Source organism: Simochromis diagramma, unplaced genomic scaffold (genome assembly GCF_900408965.1).
Source record: "Simochromis diagramma unplaced genomic scaffold, fSimDia1.1 OVJJ01000567.1, whole genome shotgun sequence".
Taxonomy (NCBI): domain Eukaryota; kingdom Metazoa; phylum Chordata; class Actinopteri; order Cichliformes; family Cichlidae; genus Simochromis; species Simochromis diagramma.
The window spans coordinates 436,118-449,210 of NW_024386973.1; positions in this window are offsets into that span (position 1 = coordinate 436,118).

Below are 13,093 nucleotides of genomic sequence, written 5' to 3' on the forward strand. Positions count from 1 at the left end.
CCAGCATCTGTGAGCTTTCACACAGAAACCTCAGCGTTTCAATCTAATAGATGTGCACGTTCCAACCACAACATTGAGTTTCTCCTGTTTTCTGCTTTCACCATCCACCAGGTCAACAGTGACCCGTCGCTGCTTTTGCAACATGTTTCACATCAGAGTTCTTCTGTTAAAAGCTGCGGGTGTTGCACAGGAAACAGCAACAAGTAAACTGTGTGTCACAGCGTCGAGCAGACGTGTGTGCTACAGGAAACTCTGCTAATAATCACGCACAAGGTAAGAATACGACGTCCGATCATTAACGGTGAGTGGACGAGATAAGGGCACATCGCGCAGTCTTTGGCAGGCTGAAGACCGGCTGACGTCATGTGCACTCACGTGCACGTGGGGAAGCTGAGGCTGCAGAGCATCTCTGACAGCTCGGCTCTGGTGTCGCTTTTCCTCGATTGTGTCATTTTGTTAAAGAAAACAGGGCTGATTGGCTGAAGCTGAGCAGCTGTTATCTGTCAGTCACATCTCCTGATTGGCTGCTGCTCTGAGAAACTCTCATCACTGCGAGCAGGAGGGACAAATCACATCTGTCAGGACTGATTACTATCTGCTCTGAGAGTGAGTGTCTTTGTTGTGTGTGTGTGTGTGTAAAGGCCTGTAGCGTGTGTGCAGGCTAAGGTGGCGTGCAGAGCCTGATATGTGCGTGCGGCGTTAAAGCAGCTAACAGAGTCGACTCGTGCAGTCTGTCGAGTTTACAGAGTCAAAATCTATAAAACAGTCAGAAACCTGAAGCTCCCGAAGCTACACCCGCACAAAAACATCACGCACACGCCAAAGGAAACAAAACAACCACTGCTGCTTTTAAAAGAGCTGAGAAACAGCTTCTGCTACATCAAGTCAAACTTCAATCTAACCGGCAAAGACATCGTAGCACCGCAGCTGACCAGAGGAGCGGCTGAAGCTTCACACATAGAAACGACATCAGGAGCTCTGACATAAAAGCAGGAAGTCCCTTTCTTGACCCAATCAGCACACAGAATGACTCAAAGGAGAAAAACATGACTTCAATCTCAGTGAGTGGATGTGACGGATGTGACACGTAACGCAGTCGTCGGTCAGTAATAATGAGCAAACGGCAGTGAAACCTCAGAGGTTTTCTTTCCAGGAAACAGCAGAGAATCACTGATAAAATAAAACTTCAAAGGGTCCACACAGACGCTTTGATGCTCGGATATAAACTCTGAAGTCTTCTTAGTGACTTTACACAAGTAACACAGTGACTTTAAATCCAAAGCAGCTCAGTAAGTTTGGGATGTGCTTTGGTTTAAATGAGGTCATTAACAGAGCCGACTGCAGTCCCCTGTCTTTGAAGGAACTCAGTAAAACCTGATTGTTTGGTTTGAAAATCCAGCAAAGTTTGAGCCGTAGCAGGAAACAGCTTTTCAAATATGGCTGCACATTTTTAAGCTTCTCCAGCCCAAATGATCTCTACAGCTGACACGCCAGCTGACATCCAAGGATTACTCACTGCAACAAGCAGTTAGCACGCAGCTAACTTTGTTAGCACTCGGCTGGATTTTGGTCACACTGATCTAAACTCAGGTCCAAATAAAGTAAAACAGTCTCAAGTATCTGTAAACATATTGATGAAGGGAGACTCAAAGTAAAGACATACTTGTTGGGTTTTAGACATTTTGAACGCACAATCATATCGTGTTGCTTTGTGAAGGAAGAAGTGACCATTTCAGTGAGAGCGAGAGAGCTCCATCCACAGTGTGAGAGCACCTGCTGACTAGTGCAGCGTAACACTCCCCAAACCTGACCACACATTTAAGAAACACACAAAAAAGTCCAATCGTGACTTTTCAGGCAACTGAACTTTGCATACAAATAAAGGTCTACTGGGAAATTCTTCAGGCCAGTGATGATGTGCACAGCTTCACAGCTGGGAATGGTTGATTAAGAGAAAATAACTGCAAAGATGAAAACGCTTGAATGTCTTTGATTTTCTCCTCTCTGCTTCTCTCTTCCCAAAATAAAGAGACACGATCGCTGAGAGGAAATCAATCCGAGGAGTCACATGAATAATGAAGAGCCGGATGCTCGTTAGTGAGGCTCACGGCTTTGTTCCACAGTAAAAATCACAGACAATAATGCATCCAAAGGCAAAGCTCATGCAGTGCACTCATGCATCTATTAAAATGTGCTCTAACTTCAGCTCGAGTTTCTGCAGGGCGAGCAGGGATTCAGGTTCTAGACAAAGTCAATCGAAGTGAAGAAGTGATTAAATCCATTTTAAACAGGCCTCGGATTAGCAGGTCAGCCTGCCAGCAATTAAAGAGCTTCATCTTTATGCCAGACGCTTAGCAGACTGAGCACGCTCTGATTGCACCACCTGCACCTGGTATAGAGATATTCTACAGTTCTGCATGCTAATAGAGAGAGTGCTGACCAGATGGACGATCTTCTTTACACCCACCAACACTCTAAGGAAGATTTCCACCAGGTTTCTCATCTTTCATGCTTTGCCTCTCTAAGTATGAAAAGGACACGCATGCAGAGGCTGCAGTACGCTGCAGCACCAGCAGAGGGAGACATTATTTCAGGTCAACATGAAAATAATCACGGTGTTTACACAGACGTTATTAACACATATTAGCCGCCTAGCTTCACTGCTCCTGAAACATACTTCATATTTTCCTTGCTCATTACTGACTTCTCAGCTTTAAATATTTTTAAATATATTATCTCCCCCTGCTGGTAATGCAACATCTGTCCGTTTCAAGCTTTGATGGGCTGGTGTTTATCACACGCTTTGCTCTGATACTGGCTTGTATGGATGCTTCCATGGTTAGTTACGTCCTTACGTGTCTGATCCTGGATGTGCTGTGTTTAGTTTTACTTCCCTTGTCTCGTCTTCCTTGATTGCTTTCAGCTGTGTTCTCCTGGTGTTTTCATACAAGTTTTGTATTTGTTAATTTTGTTGGTGTGATTTCTGCTGCAGCATCCTCGTGTCTGACCTGGTGGACTGGCAGTAAGGCTCCATAGTGATAACAGTGGATCTCCTCGATCGCTGTAAAATGATCGGCTGGATGTGAGTGAAGAGTTTGATGGTGAAACCGAACAAACTCCAGCTGCTTTAGATAAAAGAGTGAGTTTAGTTTTAGATGGTTTGAAACGATTGTTCATCATCAGAAACCTCAGCAGACGACAGTCTGATCCCGAGGTGACCGGCTGACTGGGCAGGAATCAGAGAAAAGCTCGTTACTGGGTTTAGAAGCTGGATTCTGCCACTGAAAAATTCAGTCTTCAGTGTTTTAGACAGAGCTCAGCTCTCTGACGGAAACATCGGCCAGATTTCAGGCTTTTATTTTTAATGGGCAAAGTCGGTTTTTAACAACTCCCAGCAACATATAAATAACAGAGCAAAGGTGCTTCAGTCATTTTATATGTTAATACAATATTTATTGCTAATGTTTTACTTTATGTACAAACTCCTAGGATGTAGAAAGCGAGCGCACCTTTTAGATCCAAACGTGTGGATCTGTGCACTGAATACCTAAAACAACTGTAGCAGAAGCCTTTAAAGACCTGCCCACGTATACAAACACACTCCTGATATTAAAGGTGCGTCTATCAAAGAGATGACATCCAAACTTCCAGGAAGGCCAAGATATGAATGAGACATGTAGGTGGAGCCCAAGGACACACACAGCGTTGGTGAAAGGAGACGTTTTAGAAGCACCACACAGACTTTTCTCTCTTTGTCCTCAACTGTCAGGGACTCTTTTGTTCACTTGCTTTCCTTTTCTACGTCTGCATAAACAGAAAGAAAAAAGGAGCAAAAGGGAATAAAAGAGGACGAAGAATCCATTTCAGGCCCGAGGGGGAGGGGGCAGGTCGGCTGTCTGGGAGGAAAGAAAAAGTGCTCTTTGAATAAAAGAAGGAGCAAAGTCATCGCCTGGAGGAAGGACTGAAATGACTCAGACTGAAATGTCAGCGGACAAAAGCAGCAGATTGGCACAGCGAGGAAAACCTGGAAACCAGTCGGGACGTCCCGTCTCCGACCACCTCGGCTCTGTTTCTGGGTCGGGACGGCATTATTATTTATGAGGGACTCTCAGATCTAACCTCAGTTTACAGTAAATATCTGAACACCGTGTCCTGAAAACAAACAACCTGCAGCGACTTTAAAGCATCTACCAGGGAGAGCAAAGTGTTTACTCTAAGAAATCAAGACGTACACACAAGAATATGCTGCAAAATCAAAGTGATGCTTTCCATGAACATCAGGGAACATCACGGAGACGAGTGGACGGTAAACGAGGAGATCAAAGTGAAGTGGACCTGATTTTAACGACTGTTTGCTGCTGCGGTGGCAGCGGAGGCCTTCACATCAGAAAGAAGGCAGAAAGTAATGAGCAGCAGGAAAAAGAGTCAGAGCAGAGAGGAAAGATGATAACCGCTGGGCTGTGAAGGAGCTCGGGCTAATCAGCTTCACAGGGAGCCAGAAAGAAAGAAGGGCGGAGGAGGTTTTTAATTAGAGGGTTTTCTGGCGCTGGACAGATATAAACTCTACAGTAAGTCTGCTCCATGTGAGACTTTACATAAATCCAGCTTCATGCCTCTGCACACAGCCTCAGTTTGAACCCGTCTCTGAGGAAAGCTCGGATTTCCTCAGAGACTGGTTCAAGTTGCTAACTGTGTGCAGACCCTGTAAAGGTCCTCCGGGCCCCACAGAGCATGTGCATTAACCTGGATTTGTAGTCTCTATGGTCCTCTGCCAGCGACTGTGTGCTGTCAGTCGTGCGGCGTCAGGGCTGAGACACACAACCTGACATTTACCGTTATTTCACAGCGCACTGTTCAGCTGGGCAGATGTGAAAGAGCCTTGCAGCTAGTTCCCGGAGACATTTCCATCACGGAGGACGGGCTGCTTTCTCGTTCACTTACTCCAGAGTTTATCATATAACAGTAGCACCCAATGCATTTGTTTCACAGGCAGAAAAAAGTCTCGAGTATCAAGAACTGCTTCCTCTAACTCAGGGGTGTCGAACTCCAGGCCTCGAGGGCCGGTGTCCTGCAGGTTTCAGATCTCACCCTGGGTCAACACACCTGAATCACATGATTAGTTCATTACCAGGCCTCTGGAGAACTACAGGACATGTTGAGGAGGTCATTTAGCCTTTAAATCAGCTGTGTTGGATCACGGACACATCTAAGACCTGCAGGACACCGGCCCTCGAGGCCTGGAGTTCGACACCTGTGCTCTGACTTCATTTAAGAGTCACAGGATAGATGTGGGTTGCAAAGCAGCTTGCAGGTGACCAACAACTGTGGGCAGCATGGAGGAGCTTAAACAGCAACATCAGTCAGTTTATTCCCTTAAATGCCCACTGAGTACAACACAAACATCAACCTTTTATTGCACTTTTTGATGCGATAGGGCTCCTCACACATGGAGATGTGACGTTCTGACGGCTATCGTCAGGTTGAACCGCGGATACAACGGCGCTACAACAACTACATGGTTCTACTTTGGCTCTAGTCTAGCTGAGATCAGGTAACTAACAGTACTTTTAAATAAAAACAGTACCTGTATCTACAGTAAACAAGATAAAATAATTAATAGTTTGGATTTTTACTAGCTGGCCGTGTAGAAGGGAGCCTGCCAGGATGGCGATCTTTACTTCATGGCCCGACTAACGTGTAACTGTAACTGGAAGAGTAATTACAGACAAACGTCAGGATGGTTTATGTGCTAAGAGCTGATAGCAGGGTTCAACAGTGAGGTGTTAACATCTGTCCCTGTGCAGGTTCCTCTCATATCAGAGTAACTTTTAACGAGCCCGAGTTTCACCTCGTCTACTTTTGCTCATTAACCTTCAGAGACATTTATGCTTTAATATGCTCACACTTTTGGATGGAGACACTCTCACTGACCGCTACCTCTGAATAAAAAGCAATAATCCCCTCCCTCTGCCTCTCACATGGACACTGGGAAGCACAGATTTATCCATCACTCTGACCCTGTCCTGGTTTCTGTGCTGCAGAAACAGAGCAGTCTTTGTTCTGGATCTGGACTCGGTCTCTCTCCTCTCTGCAGACAAAGATTTAAGGCAAAAAAGGAGGCAGTCCCAGCGTTTACCAATCAAACCTACCACTGCTGAAGCATAGCACAAAACTGTGGAGCTGTGTTGTTTCTGAGGCAGCACAGAGCTACCAGAGCTCAGGTTCTGGGGGTAATGTTGATCCACCTGACCTTTGGTACAAAAACCTGAACCTGTTCAGCGTGCCTGCTTCCTCTGCTTACACGCACACGCTGAATCTGACCTTTGTGCAGCTGACCTGCTGATGTACAATAAGACTGAAGGTTACTAAGTGCAAATGTTACTTCACGTATCTCTAGATTCAGACAAAGGGGGAGTACACATTAGCGTCAGGAGGGCAGGTGCCCAGATTTAAATGAGTTTCTTATTTTATGGATGGAGACACTAAACTTTACGGCTTTACGACAGAGGAGTGCTTACTGTCTTTTGTTCCGAGTCAACCCGAAGAGCTGCTTTTATGTCCCGAACTACACATAACTCTGAGTGAAGGCTGCTTCAGTCTGAGCTCGAGCGCATCGGCCTTCTTATTCTTTACAGGCTTGCAGCCCTTGAAAAGATTTACTGGTAGAAAGGAGCTGCAGTTCTCAGAAAAAGGAGACGATGCTGGATGAAAGCCTTAAAAAGAAAAATCAGTCAGACCTGGAGTCAAACACTGCAGCACCAAGTATGTAGTACAGAGTAATTATCATCATTTATCACCATCATTACCTGAACTCAAACAGCTCAGACAAAAGAGGCATTACAGTGTGTGTGTGTGTGTGCTCGTATTACTCATGCTGTGGGGACATTCATCTGTTTTGTATATGTAACGCACATCATTTAATCTGAGTGTGAAGGCTTGCTGTGACGTTTGCATTAGACCACATCACTTAGGGCGAGTGTAACAGCTGACGATGATGTGGTTTCAGCTCCAGGTCCATCAGCGAGGTCACTCTCGCTGTAGTTTAGTCTCTCAGACTCAAGAGGCTCTTAAAGCTGGAGAGGTTTCTGTCACACTCTGCTTCAAACTGTCAGCTGATATGTAAACACACAGAGCGTTGTGTGTGTGTGTGTGTGTGTGTGTGTATTCATATCTTTGTGGGGACCAAAAATTGGAGGTTTACTGTGCTTGTGGGGCCCAACAGCCTTATGGGGACGAAATCCCGTCCCCACAAGTTTGAAGGCATTTTTGAGACTCAAAATGTGGTTTTAGTGTCAGGGTGACAGTTAGGTTACGGTTAGGGATCGACTGAGAGTTAGGCATTCACTTTAGATGGTAAGGGTTAAGCATTATGTCAATGAGATGTCCTCACAAAGATATAAAAACGAAGTGCGTGTGTGAGTGTGTGTGTGAGTGTGTGAGTGTGAGTGTGTGTGTGTGTGCGTGTGTGTGTGAGTGTGTGTGTGCTGGATCCTTTCGCAGGTCAGGTCTGACTCGGGGGATCGAGCAGAGGCTGAACAGAGTGAAAAATGATGGAACGCCTGACAGCAGTGATTTCACCTCCGGGGAATCTGACTGGACACACACTCACAGCGTGTCTAAAATAATGGAATTCCACCTCGTCCCAAATGTGCCATTGCTCAGGATACAGTTTCCTGGTGGGGAGAGTATCAGAATGCATTGTGGGAAACAGCAGGCACAGAAATGTGGGGAAGCTCAGGGTTGAGCTGGACGTGGGCTTTTTCACACGATACACAAACAGGTGTCTGCTGACGCAACGACAGACAAACACTTTACAGGAAACATCTATCAACCATGTGACGAACTCACCCTGCAGCCACAGCAGGAAACGAGGTCAGAGGTCAGGCACAGCTAAAACTTCTCGACCTCTGAGCAATGAGCTTTCTACTAAGACACAGACCAGATCTGGACTGCAGTGCATCGAGATAACAATAAAGCATGGAGACGGTCTGCTATCAGTGCAACTGAATGAGCTCAGGTTGGCAATTACAAGCGATCTGTCAGGCTGTGATTAACGGTGAATAAACCAGCTAAAGCTGAAATCAGTTTACAGGACGACAACCTGAACCACCAAATGACACACAGGCTCAACGACCTTGCTTCTGTATAGGAAAATAAGCAGAATAGAGTCCTCCACTGCAGACGAGTCACACTCCTCAGTAATCACGATGGCTTGCAGTGTGTTGGCATTTATACATTAGACGGCAATATTTGTATACGGTGAGCCCCGGGACACATGGATCGGGTCTGTGTAGGTAGGAGCGCCCCGCCTGCAGGCGTGCTTTAGGACGTTCCCACAAACAGTCCAACCCACCGCTCTGGCAGCTCTGGCAGACGGAGGTTTATTTTGAAAACCTTACTTTCACTGCACATTTGGAAGCTGATATCCAAACACAAACACACACAGATCTCCTCCAATAACGAATGCTGCTGTGTTTTATTATTACAGTTTGGAGCAGATTCCATGTCTGCCTCATTACTTGGAGCTTTAAGATGTTTACACTGCGGCAAATATTTCCCCTCAATCATCATCAGCCGTCCTCCGAGCTCCGTGTGTTTGTAACTGGAGGACAGAGATTAGTTTAAGTTGTTCCCAGGGATTTATAAAGTATACATGTAAGCACGAACACATCATGTCCGCCTGCAGGAGTCTGCCTTCATCATAGTTCTTGATTCATTCTGCACTGAAAACCATTTTTCACTGTTTTACACGCTGCACAGACCTGAGGAACGAGTGAACGCTCTGCTGTGAAGCCTCAGGCTCAGTGATGGTCATTAACACACACAAACACTCAGATCTCTGCACTTTGCTCACTCACGATGTTGTCAGTATGGACTGTATATAAGAGATGGATGCAGCAAAAACAACTTCAGCTTCAGGCCATTACAACCTTTTTATGATCACATCTGGATGAGGTCATGCCTGCTAGTTTGGACTGTATGAGAGCATCACACACACACACACACACACACACACACACACACACACACACACACACAGAGGTTGGTGCAAAAATAAAATGTCCAAAGCCGCAGCGCAGACTTAAACGGTCTGTTATTAACAAGGCCGTCTATGTGGACTGACTCCCTGCTGGAGCCTCTGGTGGGCGTCAGAGGAACTGCATTATTTTTCCCAGCAGGTTGTTTTTCAGCCCCCATCATGTTGATGTGGTTTCAAACGGTGCAGAACAGCACAGATGTTTCTCTGCTGGACAGATGTGCACGTGAACGACGCCTGTTTTGTTGTGCAGAAAGTTGTGATGTTGTGTAAAATGCTGACACACAAACAAACGCTGCATATTCTTTACTCTGCAGTCAGAACGAGACCCAGCTCACCACAACGAATCTGACGGCCTTCATACATGATGAGAGAAAAGCCCCAACATCTTAACTCACACAAGGACGAGCACATCTGTGTGTGTGTGCTGCAAACAGCTACAAACCTTTAAAAGACAAGGTAAAAAACAAAACATGCACTCTCGTTAATAATTCGTTTTTTATTCTCAAAACCTTTCAATAAGAATGATTACAGTGCAGTCGTGAACAGTGGTGAGCAGCTCCAGAACAAACACACCTGCTGCCGAACGCTGGTGCTTTCTGTGAAGACATGACCTTTGTGAACAGCTTGTAAAACCTCCCTGTGGCTCTTTAGAGGCTCACAGGTAAAAGACTCTGAAGCAGCTGCTGTAGGAACACTGAGGACCTTCCACACAGTGAATGAACAGTTTTACAGTTAATAATCTGAACAATAAAGCAAAGTGAACACGAGTGAAGGCGTCACATGGAAGAGAAAGCTTCCAACAGTGCTTTCATTTAATCAAAGGTCCTCCTCTGGACCCGCTGTGACTTCATCTGACACCAAAATCTAACGTTGGCAAATGTTCAGCATCTCAATTAGCGAGGATGAGACGCTCTCATCTGTCCCGGCTGATAAGATTTTACATCAAATTCTTAAAAGGAAAGCTTAGCGCAGCGTTAATACTCCAAAGTAACTCTATTAAGTAAATGCAGCGAGGGGTGAGTCAGTGTGTGCTTCAGGCCTCAGCCAGGCAGCTCATGACCTTCATCATCAGCTCCTCCTTCCTGTGTTTGGCGTTGACGTTCACGCCTCGAGCTTTCAGCCACAGCAGCAGAGTCGCAGAGTTCAGCTTGGACAACTGCAGACAGAAAGAAGGAAGAGGTGAACGAGGCGAGAGACACGACGAGGGGCGAGCGACAGAACGAGGAGTGACGGGTGAAGATGAAGAGCGATGAGAGGAGGGGAAGGAAGGAAAACGAGCGGTAATGAAGACAGATGTGCCGTCACGTTCCCGTCAGCCAGTTCACCAGTTTTCCTTATTTCCTGTCTCCTCCAGTGCCAGAGGTGTCCAGGTGCTCGCTGCACCTCTCAGACACTCCTGGATCTGTCTGAGGTCACACACGTGTCACTAATAAGGTCATCTCTGACAAACTAACCAACAAACTGCGACTGCAAAGTGGCATATTGTGCCGTGTGCTATGAACGACGCACGCTGTTTGAAAATTCAATTCTAAAATTACAAAACAAGAAATCATCCAGTTATTCATTTCTGCTTCTCAGCAGTGAAGCCGGTAATCTCTGTGTGCCGGGTCTACAACAGGCCCTCCCCCTGGTAGCACAGGCCGGAACCCCCGACCCAGGAGGCGACGGCCTCAGCCGCGTTGTATCGATGTGGAGTAGCTGCACTCTGGACCTCACCCTATCCCTACGGCAGAGACCATCCACCTTCCAGAAAAAGCCCATTTCAGCCACTTGTATCCACAACCTCCTCCTAACACTGTTAAGATCAGGCTGAGACTCTAGGGTGTTTCTCAGCTATGATGCGCCACCTGGTGGCAGATGGCTGCATAACATTTAGGACAGTAATTTACCAGCATTGGGCATCAACTAAAATTTGATTAGTAAGTCTGACACCGACCAGTGACACAGTAACGATTATCAGAACACTAATGATGTCATTTAGTGGGCTAGTCAGCCTGCACACAGAGTAGATCTATTCCCATTTTAATGGTTTAAAACCATTTGGCAACCACAGGGTGCGAGGAACAGCTGGGAGAGGGTCGAGTGCTGAACCTTCGTGGTGATTGCTTTGGTCACTAGCAGGTTGCCATGGTTGCCGTCAGTCGTTGATGATTTTGTTAAATCTTCAGTTAAACATCAGAATATATGATCAGTGACTTTCTCATGCACACGAGCTCACGTCAGACTGTTTCAGTCTTACAAAGATCTCGGAGCAGTTACTGTTTGAGCAAACGTTTATGTTTCCACATGAATAAAACCATGAGGATTCTATTGTGCTTCTACTGAGCTGGCGTGATCCTTTTTTATGCCAATGTTTGGATTTTGCTTTGTAAAGAAGTGAAGCAGAAAACAGCAAGGACTACAAACATGGAAGAAAAACCCCACAAAACCTCAAAAATTGTGCATTTCATTCAACAACTCACTGCCTCTTCATCACCTCATCATCACACGTTCATCCCCAGAAACGTTCAAACTCACAACAGTTAGATGGAGGGAAGAGGGCACTGATGTGCAGCTCTGTCCTTAAGATCAACACATCTGAAACTGTGTGTGTCACAGCAGGTCTGAACACCAATAAAACCCTCTCACTCCCCATGGAAAGAGCACAGATCAGATTGATGATCTAATCTAACAGTGTGACCGTGTGCAAAGGCTGAAATATCTTCAGATACTATGAAACATTGATCACTGAAGCGTCTGGACTGGATTTTAAACTGAGTCCAGACTGAAAACAGGTTTAAATGTGTGAAAATGCCCCCGTGCTGGTGTAACGGAGCTGTTTTTGTGAACAATGTGCTGGCAGTGTGTAAATAAGAGTGAAAATGTAAGCGGCGTATTGTTCCTGAAAACTTGCAGGTTGGGGCTGTAAAACTGATGAATGTTGTTATTAATGTGCTCGGCGCCCTCCGGGCTCCCACCTCCTCCTGCCCATTCATCACTTTAACAGTCCTCGCCCTCCCGTGAAGCAGCGTTGCTGAGGAAACTGAGCAGACAGTGCAGGATGCCGTGTTTGCTATTCATCACGCCAACGTACTTTAATACATCACAGTAATGTGGCACGGTCCTCCTCAAGGATGTTTATGAGGAAGCTGAAGCTGTACATACAGTACAGTGGAAATTCGTCAGCCTCCTCTTCCTCGCTCTGCAGCTTCATAAACAGCACAGACGGAGGCTGCGAGGTCAGTTAGACGGCAAACTTACCAGCCCAACACGCCGATGTACGGCAGACAGACCGGAGAAGCAGCTCCAGCTTTAAAACACACGGAGGGAGGTCCAAAACTGGAGCTCACACGTCTGTGGGCACATTAACCTCACAGCAGGTAAAACTAGCATTAGCACAGTTCACAGGTCCACCTATCTCACCATCCAGCTGTCAATCAGCGAAGACACGCCCCCTGACAATGCAAACTTTGAACCATAAGCTGTTATGATGGGGAAAGTAGCGAAACTAGTTAACTGGTTTGTGTTAAACAAGTAGAGGTAGGTAGACACCACCCATGTTTATGTGAGGTAAAATTTGTGTTTTTCTGAATGGAGTCTGGTAGAGAACAGCAAGTAGGTAAATGCTAAAGCTGTTGTAAATATAGAGTCCACTCCGACCCAAACCGATTGTTGTCGTGTGTAAAATCTGCTCCGGCTTTAGTTTCTGTGCTGGTCTGATCACAGCTTTAAGACTGTGAAGCCTCCTCCACACAGCCCCAACAAATCAGACACCACTAAGAAGAAGACGCTAATTGTTTGTGCTTCACACTTCCCCAATAACAAGAAACGTTTGTATCCAGCTTGTTGTTAACTGGTCACATGTGAGGGTTTGTTCTCATGTTTCAGCTCATGTGTGCACTGGTGAGAAGGTCAGAAAAGAAGGAGAAAGTAAAAACAGAGAAATGGAAATGAGGAAACAGGAAGTTCATCTTCTGACCTGATTGGTTTTGACCATATTCTCCACGTCCACGTCTCCAACTGCGGCTCTGGATTTCCTCGTCTTTAGGTCAAAAGAAACTCTCTGAAACATCA